Genomic DNA, 19,418 nt, shown 5'->3' on the forward strand with positions numbered 1-19,418 from the left:
ATAAATCAGACTTTTCTAATTTAATTGAATCGCAGGACGACTTAATGAAAATAATTTTTTATTTAAGAATGAGGAAAGCAAGGCACTGCTGAGATTTGAACTCAGGATCTCCTGTTTACTGGACAGGCGCTTTAACCAGCTAAGCCACAGCACCCTCTTGAACACGCTTTAACGAACAGTTTGCCATATGGTGTTCAAGAGAAACCTGAGTTTTTCACTTTCATAATCATTTCTCAGTTCCGAAAACGCACTACTCAAATAGTTTAGACGAGGATACTGATCCTATTGATAAACACCTCATTGATATATTGCTTATCCTGTTCATAAATGTTTTAATTATGCCTTCTTTAAGAATGCATTACTTGAATTCAACTCTAGAATGATTTTTTATCTCTATTTTGCTCTTTGTCACTCTTTTTTCCCTTTTTCATTCAAAGCATTACTTTGAAAATCTTCACAATACCACGTTTTTTAGTTTTTCAATTTAAGATGACCCATTCTAATGTTCACAGAACAACACTTTTCTTTTTAAAATGTATTAAACATTTGCGTGATGAAAATTATTTTTACATGTAAGGACCAATAATAAGGTGCTGCTGAGATTTGAACTCAGGATTTCCTGTTTACGAGAGAGGCGCTTTAACCACTTAGCCACAGCACCTACTTTAGTGATACAGAAGGGATCATTAATTTAGTATAGGTGATCAACTTCTGTGCCTGTGTTAAAGTGTCTTAATATGTATTCTAATGTTAAACAAGCAAGGATTCCTAATCTGTAAACAAGAATAGCTATGTTGTATTAAAAAAGAACACATTTTAAACTCAATCCCATATTTTGAATAGTTTATAAATAAGTGTTTTACATATATTCATCAATATTGCTCAAATCTAGGGTCATATTTCATCTGCCTCTTGCTCATTGAAATACCTTTTTGATTTTGCAATCACAGTATCGTTACTATAATATCGAAAACACTTTCAGTTTTTATTAGGTTTAAGATGATCCGTTCAACCGAAAGATAAATCAGACTTTTCTAATTTAATTGAATCGCAGGACGACTTAATGAAAATAATTTTTAATTTAAGAATGAGGAAAGCAAGGCACTGCAGAGATTTGAGCTCAGGATCTCCTGTTTACTAGACAAGCGCTTTAAACAGCTAAGCCACAGCACCCTCTTGAAAATGCTTTAAGGAACAGTTTGCCGTATGGTGTTCAAGAGAATCCTGAGTTTTTCACTTTCATAATCATTTCTAAGTTCAGAAAACGCTCTACTCAACTACTTTAGACGAGGATACTGATCCTATTCATAAACACCTCATTGATATATTGCTTATCCTGTTCATAAATGTTTTAATCATGCTTTCTTTAAGAATGCATTACTTGAATTCAAATCTAGAATGATTTTTTATCTCTATTTTGCTCTTTGTCACTCTTTTTTCCCTTTTTCATTCAAAGCATTGCTTTGAAAATCTTCACAATACCACGTTTTTTTGTTTTTCAATTTAAGATGACCCATTCTAATGTTCACAGAACAACACTTTTCTTTTTAAAATGTATTAAACATTTGCGTGATGAAAATTATTTTTACATGTAAGGACCAATAATAAGGTGCTGCTGAGATTTGAACTCAGGATTTCCTGTTTACGAGACAGGCGCTTTAACCACTTAGCCAAAGCACCTACTTTAGTGATACCGAAGGGATCATTAATTTAGTATTGGTGATCAAATTCTGTGCCTGTGTTAACGTGTCTTAATATGTATTCTAATGTTAAACACGCAAGGATTCCTAATATGTAAACAAGAATAGCTATGTTGTATTAAAAAAGAACACATTTTAAACTCAATCCCATATTTTGAATAGTTTATAAATAAGTGTTTTACATATATTCATCAATATTGCTCAAATCTAGGGTTATATTTAATCTGCCTCTTGCTCATTGAAATACCTTTTTGATTTTGCAATCACAGTATTGTTAATATAATATTGAAAACACTTTCAGTTTTTATTAGGTTTAAGATGATCTGTTCAACCGAAAGATAAATCAGACTTTTCTAATTTAATAGAATCGCAGGACGACTTAATGAAAATAATTTTTTATTTAAAAATGAGGAAAGCAAGGCACTGCTGAGATTTGAACTCAGGATGTCCTGTTTACTGGACAGGCGCTTTAACCAGCTAAGCCACAGCACCCTCTTGAACATGCTTTAACGAACAGTTTGCCATATGGTGTTCAAGAGAAACCTGAGTTTTTCACTTTCATAATCATTTCTCAGTTCCAAAAACGCACTACTCAAATAGTTTAGACGAGGATACTGATCCTATTGATAAACACCTCATTGATATATTGCTTATCCTGTTCATAAATGTTTTAATTATGCCTTCTTTAAGAATGCATTACTTGAATTCAACTCTAGAAGGATTTTTTATCTCTATTTTGCTCTTTGTCAGTCTTTTTTCCCTTTTTCATTCAAAGCATTACTTTGAAAATCTTCACAATACCACGTTTTTTAGTTTTTCAATTTAAGATGACCCATTCTAATGTTCACAGAACAACACTTTTCTTTTTAAAATGTATTAAACATTTGCGTGATGAAAATTATTTTTACATGTAAGGACCAATAATAAGGTGCTGCTGAGATTTGAACTCAAGATTTCTGGTTTACGAGAGAGGCGATTTAACCACTTAGCCACAGCACCTACTTTAGTGATACAGAAGGGATCATTAATTTAGTATTGGTGATCAACTTCTGTGCCTGTGTTAAAGTGTCTTAATATGTATTCTAATGTTAAACAAGCAAGGATTCCTAATCTGTAAACAAGAATAGCTATGTTGTATTAAAAAAGAACACATTTTAAACTCAATCCCATATTTTGAATAGTTTATAAATAAGTGTTTTACATATATTCATCAATATTGCTCAAATCTAGGGTTATATTTCATCTGCCTCTTGCTCATTGAAATACCTTTTTGATTTTGCAATCACAGTATTGTTACTATAATATTGAAAACACTTTCAGTTTTTATTTGGTTTAAGATGATCTGTTCAACCGAAAGATAAATCAGACTTTTCTAATTTAATTGAATCAAAGGACGACTTAATGAAAATAATTTTTTATTGAAGAATGAGGAAAGCAAGGCACTGCTGAAATTTGAACTCAGTATCTCTTGTTTACTAGACAGGTGCTTTAACCAGCTAAGCCACAGCACCCTCTTGAAAATACTTTAAGGAACAGTTTGCCATATGGTGTTCAAGAGAATCCTGAGTTTTTCACTTTCATAATCATTTCTAAGTTCAGAAAACGCTCTACTCAACTACTTTAGACGAGGATACTGATCCTATTCATAAACACCTCTTGATATATTGCTTATCCTGTTCATAAATGTTTTAATTATGCCTTCTTTAAGAATGCATTACTTGAATTCAACTCTAGAATGATTTTTTATCTCTATTTTGCTCTTTGTCACTCTTTTTTCCCTTTTTCATTCAAAGCATTACTTTGAAAATCTTCACAATACCACGTTTTTTTGTTTTTCAATTTAAGATGACCCATTCTAATGTTCACAGAACAACACTTTTCTTTTTAAAATGTATTAAACATTTGCGTGATGAAAAATATTTTTACATGTAAGGACCAATAATAAGGTGCTGCTGAGATTTGAACTCAGGATTTCCTGTTTACGAGACAGGCGCTTTAACCACTTAGCCACAGCACCTACTTTAGTGCTACAGAAGGGATCATTAATTTAGTATTGGTGATCAACTTCTGTGCCTGTGTTAAAGTGTCTTAATATGTATTCTAATGTTAAACAAGCAAGGATTCCTAATCTGTAAACAAGAATAGCTATGTTGTATTAAAAAAGAACACATTTTAAAGTCAATCCCATATTTTGAATAGTTTATAAATAAGTGTTTTACATATATTCATCAATATTGCTCAAATCTAGGGTTATATTTCATCTGCCTCTTGCTCATTGAAATACCTTTTTGATTTTGCAATCACAGTATTGTTAATATAATATTGAAAACACTTTCAGTTTTTATTAGGTTTAAGATGATCTGTTCAATCGAAAGATAAATCAGACTTTTCTAATTTAATTAAATCGCAGGACGACTTAATGAAAATAATTTTTTATTTAAGAATGAGGAAAGCAAGGCACTGCTGAGATTTGAACTCAGGATCTCCTGTTTACTGGACAGGCGCTTTAACCAGCTAAGCCACAGCACCCTCTTGAACATGCTTTAACGACCAGTTTGCCATATGGTGTTCAAGAGAAACCTGAGTTTTTCACTTTCATAATCATTTCTCAGTTCAGAAAACGCTCTACTCAACTACTTTAGACGAGGATACTGATCCTATTCATAAACACCTCATTGCTATATTGCTTATCCTGTTCATAAATGTTTTAATCATGCCTTCTTTAAGAATGCATTACTTGAATTCAACTCTAGAATGATTTTTTATCTCTATTTTGCTCTTTGTCACTCTTTTTTCCCTTTTTCATTCAAAGCATTGCTTTGAAAATCTTCACAATACCACGTTTTTTTGTTTTTCAATTTAAGATGACCCATTCTAATGTTCACAGAACAACACTTTTCTTTTTAAAATGTAGTAAACATTTGCGTGATGAAAATTATTTTTACATGTAAGGACCAATAATAAGGTGCTGCTGAGATTTGAACTCAGGATTTCCTGTTTACGAGACAGGCGCTTTAACCACTTAGCCACAGCACCTACTTTAGTGATACTGAAGGGATCATTAATTTAGTATTGGTGATCAAATTCTGTGCCTGTGTTAACATGTCTTAATATGTATTCTAATGTTAAACACGCAAGGATTCCTAATATGTAAACAAGAATAGCTATGTTGTATTAAAAAAGAACACATTTTAAAGTCAATCCCATATTTTGAATAGTTTATAAATAAGTGTTTTACATATATTCATCAATATTGCTCAAATCTAGGGTTATATTTCATCTGCCTCTTGCTCATTGAAATACCTTTTTGATTTTGCAATCACAGTATTGTTAATATAATATTGAAAACACTTTCAGTTTTTATTAAGTTTAAGATGATCTGTTCAACCGAAAGATAAATCAGACTTTTCTAATTTAATTGAATTGCAGGACGACTTAATGAAAATAATTTTTTATTTAGGAATGAGGAAAGCAAGGCACTGCTGAGATTTGAACTCAGGATCTCCTGTTTACTGGACAGGTGCTTTAACCAGCTAAGCCACAGCACCCTCTTGAACATGCTTTAAAGAACAGTTCGCCATATGGTGTTCGAGAGAAACCTGAGTTTTTCACTTTCATAATCATTTCTCAGTTCCGAAAACGCACTACTCAAATAGTTTAGACGAGGATACTGATCCTATTGATAAACACCTCATTGATATATTGCTTATCCTGTTCATAAATGTTTTAATTATGCCTTCTTTAAGAATGCATTACTTGAATTCAACTCTAGAATGATTTTTTATCTCTATTTTGCTCTTTGTCACTCTTTTTTCCCTTTTTCATTCAAAGCATTACTTTGAAAATCTTCACAATACCACGTTTTTTAGTTTTTCAATTTAAGATGACCCATTCTAATGTTCACAGAACAACACTTTTCTTTTTAAAATGTATTAAACATTTGCGTGATGAAAATTATTTTTACATGTAAGGACCAATAATAAGGTGCTGCTGAGATTTGAACTCAGGATTTCCTGTTTACGAGAGAGGCGCTTTAACGACTTAGCCACAGCACCTACTTTAGTGATACAGAAGGGATCATTAATTTAGTATTGGTGATCAAATTCTGTGCCTGTGTTAAAGTGTCTTAATATGTATTCTAATGGTAAACAAGCAAGGATTCCTAATCTGTAAACAAGAATAGCTATGTTGTATTAAAAAAGAACACATTTTAAACTCAATCCCATATTTTGAATAGTTTACAAATAAGTGTTTTACATATATTCATCAATATTGCTGAAATCTAGGGTCATATTTCATCTGCCTCTTGCTCATTGAAATACCTTTTTGATTTTGCAATCACAGTATCGTTACCATAATATTGAAAACACTTTCAGTTTTTATTAGGTTTAAGATGATCTGTTCAACCGAAAGATAAATCAGACTTTTCTAATTTAATTGAATCGCAGGACGACTTAATGAAAATAGTTTTTTATTTAAGAATAAGGAAAGCAAGGCACTGCTGAGATTTGAACTAGGGATCTCCTGTTTACTAGACAGGCGCTTTAACCAGCTAAGCCACAGCACCCTCTTGAAAATGCTTTAAGGAACAGTTTGCCATATGGTGTTCAAGAGAATCCTGAGTTTTTCACTTTCATAATCATTTCTCAGTTCAGAAAACGCACTACGCAAATAGTTTAGACGAGGATACTGATCCTATTCATAAACATCTCATTGATATATTGCTTATCCTGTTCATAAATGTTTTAATTATGCCTTCTTTAAGAATGCATTACTTGAATTCAACTCTAGAATGATTTTTTATCTCTATTTTGCTCTTTGTCACTCTTTTTTCCCTTTTTCATTCAAAGCATTACTTTGAAAATCTTCACAATACCACGTTTTTTTGTTTTTCAATTTAAGATGACCCATTCTAATGTTCACAGAACAACACTTTTCTTTTTAAAATGTATTAAACATTTGTGTGCTGAAAATTATTTTTACATGTAAGGACCAATAATAAGGTGCTGCTGAGATTTGAACTCAGGATTTCCTGTTTATGAGACAGGTGCTTTAACCACTTAGCCACAGCAGCTATTTTAGTGATACAGAAGGGATCATTAATTTAGTATTGGTGATCAAATTCTGTGCCTGTGTTAAAGTGTCTTAATATGTATTCTAATGTTAAACAAGCAAGGATTCCTAATCTGTAAACAAGAATAGCTATGTTGTATTACAAAAGAACACATTTTAAACTCAATCCCATATTTTGAATAGTTCATAAATAAGTGTTTTACATATATTCATCAATATTGCTCAAATCTAGGGTTATATTTCATCTGCCTCTTGCTCATTGAAATACCTTTCTGATTTTTGCAATCACAGTATTGTTACTATAATATTGAAAACACTTTCAGTTTTTATTAGGTTTAAGATGATCTGTTCAACCGAAAGATAAATCAGACTTTTCTAATTGAATTGAATCGCAGGACAACTTAATGAAAATAGTTTTTTATTTAAGAATAAGGAAAGCAAGGCACTGCTGAGATTTGAACTCAGGATCTCCTGTTTACTAGACAGGCGCTTTAACCAGCTAAGCCACAGCACCCTCTTGAAAATGCTGTAAGGAACAGTTTGCCATATGGTGTTCAAGAGAATCCTGAGTTTTTCACTTTCATAATCATTTCTCAGTTCAGAAAATGCACTACTCAAATAGTTTAGACGAGGATACTGATCCTATTCATAAACACCTCATTGATATATTGCTTATCCTGTTCATAAATGTTTTAATTATGCCTTCTTTAAGAATGCATTACTTGAGTTCAACTCTAGAATGATTTTTCATCTCTATTTTGCTCTTTGTCACTCTTTTTTCCCTTTTTCATTCAAAGCATTACTTTGAAAATCTTCACAATACCACGTTTGTTAGTTTTTCAATTTAAGATGACCCATTCTAATGTTCACAGAACAACACTTTTCTTTTTAAAATGTATTAAACATTTGCGTGATGAAAATTATTTTTACATGTAAGGACCAAAAATAAAGTGCTGCTGAGATTTGAACTCAGGATTTCCTGTTTACGAGACAGGCGCTTTAACCACTTAGCCACAGCACCTACTTTAGTGACACAGAAGGGATCATTAATTTAGTATTGGTGATCAACTTCTGTGCCTGTGTTAAAGTGTCTTAATATGTATTCTAATGTTAAACAAGCAAGGATTCCTAATCTGTAAACAAGAATAGCTATGTTGTATTAAAAAAGAACACATTTTAAACTCAATACCATATTTTGAATAGTTTATAAATAAGTTTTTTACATATATTCATCAATATTGCTCAAATCTAGGGTCATATTTCATCTGCCTCTTGCTCATTGAAATACCTTTTTGATTTTTGCAATCACAGTATTGTTACTATAATATTGAAAACACTTTCAGTTTGTATTAGGTTTAAGATGATCTGTTCAACCGAAAGATAAATCAGACTTTTCTAATTGAATTGAATCGCAGGACGACTTAATGAATATAGTTTTTTATTTAAGAATGAGGAAAGCAAGGCACTGCTGAGATTTAAACTCAGGATCTCCTGTTTACTAGACAGGCGCTTTAACCAGCTAAGCCACAGCACTCTCTTGAAAATGCTTTAAGGAACAGTTTGCCATATGGTGTTCAAGAGAATCCTGAGTTTTTCACTTTCATAATCATTTCTCAGTTCAGAAAACGCTCTACTCAACTACTTTAGACGAGGATACTGATCCTATTCATAAACACCTCATTGATATATTGCTTATCTTGTTCATAAATGTTTTAATCATGCCTTCTTTAAGAATGAATTACTTGAATTCAACTCTAGAATGATTTTTTATCTCTATTTTGCTCTTTGTCACTCTTTTTTCCCTTTTTCATTCAAAGCATTACTTTGAAAATCTTCACAATACCACTTTTTTTGTTTTTCAATTTAAGATGACCCATTCTAATGTTCACAGAACAACACTTTTCTTTTTAAAATGTATTAAACATTTGCGTGATAAAAATTATTTTTACATGTGAGGACCAATAATAAGGTGCTGCTGACATTTGAACTCAGGATTTCCTGTTTACGAGACAGGTGCTTTAACCTCTTAGCCCCAGCACCTACTTTAGTGATACAGAAGGGATCATTAATTTAGTATTGGTGATCAAATTCTATGCCTGCGTTAAAGTGTCTTAATATGTATTCCAATGTTAAACAAGCAAGGATTCCTAATCTGTAAACAAGAAGCGCTATGTTGCATTACAAAAGAACACATTTTAAACTCAATCCCATATTTTGAATAGTTTATAAATAATTGTTTTACATATCTTCATCAATATTGCTCAAATCTAGGGTTATATTTCATCTGCCTCTTGCTCATTGAAATACCTTTTTGATTTTGCAATCACAGTATTGTTACTATAATATTGAAAACACTTTCAGTTTTTATTTGGTTTAAGATGATCTGTTCAACCGAAAGATAAATCAGACTTTTCTAATTTAATTGAATCAAAGGACGACTTAATGAAAATAATTTTTTATTGAAGAATGAGGAAAGCAAGGCACTGCTGAGATTTGAACTCAGTATCTCTTGTTTACTAGACAGGTGCTTTAACCAGCTAAGCCACAGCACCCTCTTGAAAATACTTTAAGGAACAGTTTGCCATATGGTGTTCAAGAGAATCCTGAGTTTTTCACTTTCCTCATCATTTCTAAGTTCAGAAAATGCTCTACTCAACTACTTTAGACGAGGATACTGATCCGATTCATAAACACCTCATTGATATATTGCTTATCCTGTTCATAAATGTTTTAATTATGCCTTCTTTAAGAATGCATTACTTGAATTCAACTCTAGAATGATTTTTTATCTCTATTTTGCTCTCTGTCACTCTTTTTTCCCTTTTTCATTCAAAGCATTGCTTTGAAAATCTTCACAATACCACATTTTTTTGTTTTTCAATTTAAGTTGACCCATTCTAATGTTCACAGAACAACACTTTTCTTTTTATAATGTATTAAACATTTGCGTGATGAAAATTATTTTTACATGTAAGGACCAATATTAAGGTGCTTTTGAGCTTTGAACTCAGGATTTCCTGTTTACGAGACAGGCGCTTTAACCACTTAGCCACAGCACCTAATTTAGTGATACAGAAGGGATCATTAATTTAGTATTGGCGATCAAATTCTGTGCCTGTGTTAAAGTGTCTTAATATGTATTCTAATGTTAAACAAGGAAGGATTCCTAATCTGTAAACAAGAATAGCTATGTTGTATTAAAAAATATCACATTTTAAACTCAATCCCATATTTTGAATAGTTTACAAATAAGTGTTTTACATATATTCATCAATATTGCTCAAATCTAGGGTCATATTTCATCTGCCTCTTGCTCATTGAAATACCTTTTTGATTTTGCAATCACAGTATCGTTACTATAATATTGAAAACACTTTCAGTTTTTATTAGGTTTAAGATGATCCGTTCAACCGAAAGATAAATCAGACTTTTCTAATTTAATTGAATCGCAGGACGACTTAATGAAAATAATTTTTTATTTAAGAATGAGGAAAGCAAGGCACTGCAGAGATTTGAGCTCAGGATCTCCTGTTTACTAGACAGGCGCTTTAAACAGCTAAGCCACAGCACCCTCTTGAAAATGCTTTAAGGAACAGTTTGCCGTATGGTGTTCAAGAGAATCCTGAGTTTTTCACTTTCATAATCATTTCTAAGTTCAGAAAACGCTCTACTCAACTACTTTAGACGAGGATACTGATCCTATTCATAAACACCTCATTGATATATTGCTTATCCTGTTCATAAATGTTTTAATCATGCCTTCTTTAAGAATGCATTACTTGAATTCAACTCTAGAATGATTTTTTATCTCTATTTTGCTCTTTGTCACTCTTTTTTCCCTTTTTCATTCAAAGCATTGCTTTGAAAATCTTCACAATACCACGTTTTTTTCGTTTTTCAATTTAAGATGACCCATTCTAATGTTCACAGAACAACACTTTTCTTTTTAAAATGTATTAAACATTTGCGTGATGAAAATTATTTTTACATGTAAGGACCAATAATAAGGTGCTGCTGAGATTTGAACTCAGGATTTCCTGTTTACGAGACAGGCGCTTTAACCACTTAGCCACAGCACCTACTTTAGTGATACCGAAGGGATCATTAATTTAGTATTGGTGATCAAATTCTGTGCCTGTGTTAACGTGTCTTAATATGTATTCTAATGTTAAACACGCAAGGATTCCTAATATGTAAACAAGAATAGCTATGTTGTATTAAAAAAGAACACATTTTAAACTCAATCCCATATTTTGAATAGTTTATAAATAAGTGTTTTACATATATTCATCAATATTGCTCAAATCTAGGGTTATATTTAATCTGCCTCTTGCTCATTGAAATACCTTTTTGATTTTGCAATCACAGTATTGTTAATATAATATTGAAAACACTTTCAGTTTTTATTAGGTTTAAGATGATCTGTTCAACCGAACGATAAATCAGACTTTTCTAATTGAATTGAATCGCAGGACGACTTAATGAAAATAATTTTTTATTTAAGAATGAGGAAAGCAAGGCACTGCTGAGATTTGAACTCAGGATCTCCTGTTTACTGGACAGGCGCTTTAACCAGCTAAGCCACAGCACCCTCTTGAAAATGCTTTAAGGAACAGTTTGCCATATGGTGTTCAAGAGAAACCTGAGTTTTTCACTTTCATAATCATTTCTCAGTTCAGAAAATGCACTACGCAAATAGTTTAGACGAGGATACTGATCCTATTCATAAACACCTCATTGATATATTGCTTATCCTGTTCATAAATGTTTTAATTATGCCTTCTTTAAGAATGCATTACTTGAATTCAACTCTAGAATGATTTGTTATCTCTATTTTGCTCTTTGTCACTCTTTTTTCCCTTTTTCATTCAAAGCATTACTTTGAAAATCTTCACAATACCACGTTTTTTTTGTTTTTCAATTTAAGATGATCTAATGTTCACAGAACAACACTTTTCTTTTTAAAATGTATTAAACATTTGTGTGCTGAAAATTATTTTTACATGTAAGGACCAATAATAAGGTGCTGCTGAGATTTGAACTCAGGATTTCCTGTTTATGAGACAGGCGCTTTAACCACTTAGCCACAGCAGGTATTTTAGTGATACAGAAGGGATCATTAATTTAGTATTGGTGATCAAATTCTGTGCCTGTGTTAAAGTGTCTTAATATGTATTCTAATGTTAAACAAGCAAGGATTCCTAATCTGTAAACAAGAATAGCTATGTTGTATTACAAAAGAACACATTTTAAACTCAATCCCATATTTTGAATAGTTCATAAATAAGTGTTTTACATATTGTGGAAACATGGATTTTTCCGATCAGTTATGTCCCCTATCTTGGACCCCAACGGTTCTATATGCATGTTACAAGTACATGTATGTTCCCTCCAGTTCCAGTTTTTAAGACGCAAACACATGTGCGTCCACCGTCAACATGTCCTCTGTCAGATCCGCCATGAATGGGCTGGATATTCGATTCCTAAGTATGAAAGGCCACCGACTTTATATGGCCCAGTTACTCCATTTTGCAGTTCAGGCGAGTAGGCCCCGATTCTGCCATCAAGCTTTTCCTTGCTCTCTGCCTCTGACAGCTTCAGCTTGAGTTCGCATCTGTATCCATGAACTTTGTCCTACTCCCTGTGCGGCTAACGGTGCCTGCCTCGGCCAGTTTTGCCTGCCTGCCAAGAACCGTATTTCACCTTCGAGTTATCTGCTTCGCTCCTCAGCCGATGCATTCCTGTCTAGTAGTTTAGGTAAACATTTCCTTCAGCTACCGAGCAAAGGGCCCGGCCTCTCTGTCCTCATGCAAGTAATTCATAGCCCTGTTACCATGGAAAGTTTCTGCCCCTTGCATCTCATATAGACACTTAGACGCTTGTACACGCACACACACCCAGTATAGAATAGATTCTGTCCGAGAGTCCTTCCTTTGTGGATAACATAGTTCTTTAAACATAGGATGTTAGATATGATTTGGGATTAGGTTGACTTGACCCCCCAGACTTCTTGTCTCCACATGTAGAGCTAAGTGTCAAGTCCCCTTCACCCCCTAGTTGTACGTCAATCACACGTCATGCTGCTGCGCGCGCATCTATGCCAAGTATTATCTTATAGATCCACCTATATGTGACATCATAACCAATTATGTTTCTTTTTACTCCTCATTACGCCCATTTTCGGTTACGCATGTGAATTATAATCTTTCTTATCAATTGTTACGCCTTCTGCATTTGTTTCATTGTAATGTACATTCTATAAAAATGATTGTCTGTCAATAAAATATTGTACTTCACTTCCTGAACCCCCGTGGTGACGGAACCTGAAGGCCGCGACTCGAGTCGGCCATTTTGGAATAAAGCCCATTCAGAAACCTCTTATACCACGGATTCTGCCTCTTATTTTACTGAGCTATTTTATTTAGATTCCGTATCAAATTCAGTCCCGGTAATTAAATTATTTACCACATGATTGGCGCCCGAACAGGGACACTTTCTCATCTCACGCGCCGGTGGTGCGTTGCAGGCCCGGTCTCCTGCCACAGCTGGACGGACCATAACGCGTACCAGCAGGATTTCCTGTAGCTCCCTCCGGTCAAGCGGGGGCGACTGAGGCTGCGATCAACCCAGACGAGGCGGTGAGAAGTGCGAAGTATCCCGACCAGAGCCTATCAGAGAGAGAGCAAGATCCGAGGTATACAGAGGCCCACCAGATTTCGAAGTCCCGACGTCCAGAGGGTCCGATGTCCGCAGTTTTCCGGAGTTGTCGAGTCGAGTCCAGTCCCGTTTCGAGGCCTTCCGTTCCGAGCTACCCGGTGAGTACCATTGCTGGGGAGGCGTTCTGACGTGCACATAGGTTGTGCCGGTCAAGACGGATTTGGGTACACAAATCCGGTCTGCACTGTTTCAGCAGTGTATATGTACTGTTTAGCAGTATATCAAGTATTCCGAAGTATCTAGTTATTGTCAAGAATTATGCTTGGTGATTAGTTGTGCAGACGATCATCATTGTTGGTCATTTTAAAGGTTAAAATGTTTAATGTTCAATGTTTAATGTGTTAAAACGTCCTGCATATTGTGGTATGAATGATTGTTCATTATTGTGCTTTTTGTACTAAGTGTGTTCAAGTTTAAGTATCAGAATCAGTTGTCAATATGCCGCTCTTTTCGAAATTAAGACAGATCACTACTAGAAAAGGGGTACTTGAAGAAGCAGTTCCTATTCCTCCTAGGGACACTCCAGGGCACTTCATGTATCACAAACATGGCTTAGACGCCATATTATTCCTTGATTTATGGGTGGACTACACCAAAGAATTACCAGAAAGTCAAAGGTGGCCCGCAGCTGGGACCTGGGATGCAGAGTGCATTATGAAAGTAGAAGAAGAGTTGTGGAAGAGGAAAGCTAGACAGTCACAGAAAGACGCTGTTGAGTTATGGCGTAAAGAATCGCATAGACGTACCGAAAAGGCACTAAGGCAGGAAGAGAGAAGTAAAGAAAGTGCAAATAAAGTCCGAGAAAAACTATTGATTGAAGAAGGTACACGAGTACAAGCAGAACAAGCCGATAGACAAAGAAATGCCCTTATGAAAGGTATGTATCCCCTTCTGGCCGAAGGATTACCTAAGGCTACTACGGAGATACCAAAGGACTTGCCACCCCCATTGTTTCCAATAAAAGTACATCCTAAAGGACATCCCAGAACCGCAGAAGATGTTTTTCTTTCCTCATATTTAGATGACGCAGCTCCCGAGTATGCTAACCCCGCACCACATAGACCGTCTGCTGGGGGGGTTCAACGTCAAGATCAGGTATCTGTATCTGTGCAACAACAAACTCCGACACAAGCTTCGGCAAGCACATCTGTTTCCGTATCTGTCCCCGCAGCCGATTCTACAGTTGTGTCCACACCTGTAGTTGCTGTAGTACGTTCAACGAATCCTTTTGCGCCCAGTACCCCAGATGGGGCTACCGGAGGTGCTACTAGCATTTATTCTACGCCACCCCGAATAAGTAAACTTACTTTTCAAGAACCAGTACATACACGTACGCCGAAACTTATAAATACTCGCATGCTTAAGGACCTTTTAGTAGATTGTAGATATGACCCGGTGCCCGGCAAAGAGGACGAAATGGTCCTGGCATCGTTGCGTGTTAGACGAGCTGCAACGTTTTTAGGGAAGCTACCAGGAATGACTATGCATCTGGATAACATATATCATTTTGTCCAAACAGGGAGAGATCCTGAATGCATTAACAGAGCTATGGAATATCAGAAAGTGGAGATACAGGGGGAATTGTTACGTTTTCTCGTAAATTGTGTGATCAGAAATCAAGACCGACCGGGGGTGAACCCGGAAATAATGCAAACTCTTACGAGATGGAGTCAGAATATATCAGACGGAAGACATGATAAACAAGGAAGTATAGTAGCCATGTGCCGAAAAATCAGGAAAGAAATAGAACGTATACATGAAGAGAGATTGGAGACAGACGAGTTTGAGCAAAACGAGGCGCCCGAATCAGGGGATCCCGTAAGACAGTCGGACACCATAGCCTATGTAGGTAGAGGAAGGTCTTGTAATAATACTAGATGTTTTACTGATCCGATACATTCAATATGTCCAGATAATAACAGAACTTATCCGACACCTATAATAAATATGAGGTCTCCTGAACATTCGTTCCAAGCTGCTGACAAGCTACTCCGAGAACGAAGAGGTTACCACCTCCTCGATTCTATGGATGAACAAGAATTAGCTAGGTCAGCCGTTCATTGGATTGATAGTCCCGGAAAATATGGTGATGACACAGTAGCACACACGTTTTTGAACCTCAGTCCAGATGAACAGCGTTTAGCTGGAATTTACATGATTCAGCAACTTCTTATATTATATAAGAACCAACATTCCGATCCTGGTCCCTTACCTGACATATTAACTGAATTACTCACGAATAGATGGAAAGGTTCAGGTAATAAGTTAATTAAAGAAATACTCGTATCCAGAAAGCAGTACATTCTTTTTGTAAGCCCAGATCCTTTCTCACTGCCCAACAAGGAAAGAACGCCGTATTACATGGATAGACAGAATCCTTTACGAGAAGTGCACCCGATAAAAGGGGAGGACAATCAGTTTCACCGTGTATTTGTATATACACCCATATCTAAAATGGAATTGTTGGGAATGAAAAAGGTGGTACCCAGTCACGACAAGGACCCAGCGGGTTTCCACCGAGAAATTAAAGACATGTTACTGATGGGAGAGTATACCTATCCTGACATTATGACGATATTAAAGGTGCTAATGCCTGCTGGCATTTATGAAAAACTTAAGGAAAAAGAGTGGGAAGTGGGAGACCAAAAGATAGACTGGACAGCATTAGAAGCCGAAGAAAGAGACCGAACTGCAGGTTCAGGGCTTGGGGATAAAGTTAAAGCACTACCAGGTTTACTAGTGCAGGTACTGCCACGTTTATTAACTACGAAAAAGGAAGATTGGGGTGCAATCTCAGCCTGTAAACAAAAACAAGATGAAGACACCAGCGATTTCTATGCCCGATTTGAAAAATGTTTTGGTATAAATAGTGGTATAAAAGCAAATAGTGAGTCATATCCACATTTGTTTGTGACAAAATTAGTGGAAAATTCCTTACCTCAAGTGAAGAATAGAGTATTGAAATTCGAGAGTACATGGCAAGGTAACACTCCGTCACAAATGTTACAAATGTTACAGTATCATCATAATAGAATTAGAGATGAACAAGAACACGAACAAAGACGTATGAAGGACACTAAAATGAAAATGCTAGTTTCCCAGACAGTTCCAGCGGATGGTCACAAAAAGGGTGTGACACATTCCGGAGAGTCAGCAGTTCCTGTAAAAGGTACATGCAATTACTGTAAACAACTAGGTCATTATGTACACGATTGTCCAGTCCTGAAGCGTAATATCGCTGTAGGTATTGCAAAAGAAAGACCACGACCACTCAGACAGGATCAGAATGAACAAGGAGCTCCGCAGCATGTACAGTCCATGCCAGCTCAGCAACAGTCCATGCCAGCCTCACAACAGCCCATACAGTTTGTGCCAGCTGCACCAGCGCTGCCTGTTGCTGCCACACAAACGACAACACGACAAATGTATCAGACCGCACAGTATGAATATCCTGAGTATCAACGTTACGCATGAACCAGCCTAGAGAGGGAAGTTGACTTACCCCTTATCGAGGTCCCTGTAGATCAAGAAGGGCCTTATGTGCACAGTGAATTATTAGGTCAAGACAGAAAATTCTTACTTGATACAGGGGCAAGTCGAACCACAATAAAACGTAGTGAAGTTCCAGGGGCACCCCTCTCAGGCTCTCAAAATGTTTCCCTTGGTTTTTCAGGAAAACCTATTGTTAATGAAGTATCACAGCCACTTCCACTTACGATTGGTCCCTTGACACGAACTACAGATTTATTGCTTACCAAATCATGCCCAGAAAACGTATTAGGTATAAAGACACTGAAAGCTCTAGGGGCTATTATATGTTGTTCTCCGGAAGGAGTAAGATTGTTTTTACGTGATTTCAAAGGTCACTATGTGTCCAGAGACATGGATCATCGATTGCAGACTTTACCCGCACATTTATGGGCACAAGGCCCTACTGATGTTGGTTGCATGAACATTACACCATATCGAGTCACACTAAAGGCAGGAGTGGTACTACCACGAATGCGACAATACAAGTTACCACCAGATGCTGTAGTGGCTTTACTGAAAATCATTGACGAGCTTATTGCCCAAGGAGTGGTTGTAGAAACCGACTCCAATGAATGTAATTCTCCGATAATTCCGATTCTTAAACGAACTGATCCAATGGCCCCGCCAGTATATCGACTGGTTATTGATCTGCGCGAATTAAACAAATGCATTGTGCCACAATTTCCTGTGGTCCCCGATATCTCATCATTACTGACAGCCATTGATTCACAAGCTACATTCTTTACAGTAATTGATCTTAAGAATGCCTTTTTCAGCGTCCCCATAGATCCGGAAAGCCAATATCTGTTCGGATTTAGTTTAAATGGACGAAGCTTTAAATTCACACGCGCTCCTCAAGGATTCACAGAAAGCCCCAGCATCTATAGCCAAGCACTGAAACGAGAACTTGACAGTATACACATGCCAGTTTGCACTGCACTGCTTCAATACGTCGATGATCTGCTGATCACCGCCCGAAGCGAGCCTGAATGTGAAAAAGCATCACTGACGGTTTTACAATTTCTAGCCGAAAAGGGGCACAAGGTATCCCCTTCTAAGCTGCAATTTTGTGTACAGCGAGTTGTTTATCTTGGTCACTCGCTGTCCAAGGAGGGGAGGCAGCTTACACCCGACCGCATTCAGTTAATTGCTAAAATGCCAATACCCAAGACGCAAAAGGAGGTGCGGGCTTTTATAGGCCTCACTTCATACTGTAGGCAGTGGATCCCTCAATATGCATTTCTAGCAAAACCGCTCATTCAGTTGACAACGCAGGAGGCAGCCACATCGACTGTCCTCCCTTGGACTCAGGAACACACACTAGCTTTTGAAAGCTTAAAGAAAGCTCTATGTCAAGCACCTGTTTTAGCGACACCATGTTATTATAAACATTTTACACTCTTTGTTACAGAACGCGAAGGTACTGCTTTGTCAGTACTCACTCAGGAACAAGCAGGATCACGCAAGCCATGTGCTTATTTCTCTAGTACATTAGATCCCGTAGCTCAGGCTTTGCCTGCGTGCCTGAAATCAGTGGCAGCAACAGCCTTAGCAATCAGACAAAGCGATGCCATAGTGTTAGGACATCCGTTGACAGTACAAGTACCACACGCAGTAGAGGTTCTTGTGAACCGAACGCAAACACAACACTTGACCATAGCAAGACTTACAGGGTATGAACTAACATTGTTTCAGCCACATATAGAAATCAGACGTTGTAATACATTGAATCCTGAGACCCACTAGCTCATGATTGTGTTGAAGTCATTACAATAACGACGAAACCCAGACAAGACTTAACAGACGTTCCATTGTTAGATCCAGACCTGACGTTGTATGTAGATGGATCATGTATGAGAACAAGTACAGGAGATTTAGTGGCCGCGTATGCAGTCACAACAGATACTGAAGTCGTCGAAACAAACTGTATAAATACCTTGTCAGCCCAAGCAGCAGAGCTTACTGCTCTGACGCAAGCCTGTATTCAAGCCACAAATAACAAAGTTAACATATACACTGATTCACGTTATGCATTCGGAGTTGTACATGACTTCGGGGTGCTTTGGCGAGAGAGAGGTTTTTTAACTTCTCATGGCACCCACATTCAGCACGGGTCCCTCATTCATGCTCTGTTAGACGCAATTCATCTGCCCACTGCTATATCGATTATGAAATGCAAAGCACATACGAAGGTTACTGATATCACTTCTCAAGGCAATGATTTAGCCGACAGAACAGCTAAACAGACTGCTCAGACTCGCACATCCGACATGACAAAGACAATAGTTCCGACACCGACACATTGTATGACGATTAAGGATCCCGCACTTGACGTAATTGACATACAGACACATGCTACAGCAGACGAAATAAAGAAATGGACTGAACTAGGAGGGA

The 19,418-nt window shown here is 36.5% G+C and overlaps 7 non-coding genes across 7 annotated transcripts; all 7 read right to left on the reverse strand.

Annotated features, from left to right (window-relative positions):
- Positions 1-588: 588 nt before the first annotated feature.
- TRNAT-CGU (transfer RNA threonine (anticodon CGU)) lies at positions 589-661 on the reverse strand. The gene has a single exon. It is a non-coding gene; the product is annotated as a tRNA-Thr (tRNA).
- A 946-nt stretch (positions 662-1,607) lies between these two features.
- TRNAT-CGU (transfer RNA threonine (anticodon CGU)) lies at positions 1,608-1,680 on the reverse strand. The gene has a single exon. It is a non-coding gene; the product is annotated as a tRNA-Thr (tRNA).
- A 1,964-nt stretch (positions 1,681-3,644) lies between these two features.
- Positions 3,645-3,717, reverse strand: TRNAT-CGU (transfer RNA threonine (anticodon CGU)). The gene has a single exon. It is a non-coding gene; the product is annotated as a tRNA-Thr (tRNA).
- Positions 3,718-4,663: 946 nt separating this feature from the next.
- TRNAT-CGU (transfer RNA threonine (anticodon CGU)) lies at positions 4,664-4,736 on the reverse strand. The gene has a single exon. It is a non-coding gene; the product is annotated as a tRNA-Thr (tRNA).
- Positions 4,737-7,213: 2,477 nt separating this feature from the next.
- TRNAT-AGU (transfer RNA threonine (anticodon AGU)) lies at positions 7,214-7,287 on the reverse strand. Its single transcript has one exon. It is a non-coding gene; the product is annotated as a tRNA-Thr (tRNA).
- A 434-nt stretch (positions 7,288-7,721) lies between these two features.
- TRNAT-CGU (transfer RNA threonine (anticodon CGU)) lies at positions 7,722-7,794 on the reverse strand. Its single transcript has one exon. It is a non-coding gene; the product is annotated as a tRNA-Thr (tRNA).
- Positions 7,795-10,779: 2,985 nt separating this feature from the next.
- Positions 10,780-10,852, reverse strand: TRNAT-CGU (transfer RNA threonine (anticodon CGU)). The gene has a single exon. It is a non-coding gene; the product is annotated as a tRNA-Thr (tRNA).
- Positions 10,853-19,418: the final 8,566 nt, after the last annotated feature.

This window comes from Triturus cristatus, chromosome 8, assembly GCF_964204655.1.
Source record: "Triturus cristatus chromosome 8, aTriCri1.1, whole genome shotgun sequence".
In the NCBI taxonomy this organism is placed as follows: Eukaryota; Metazoa; Chordata; class Amphibia; order Caudata; family Salamandridae; genus Triturus; species Triturus cristatus.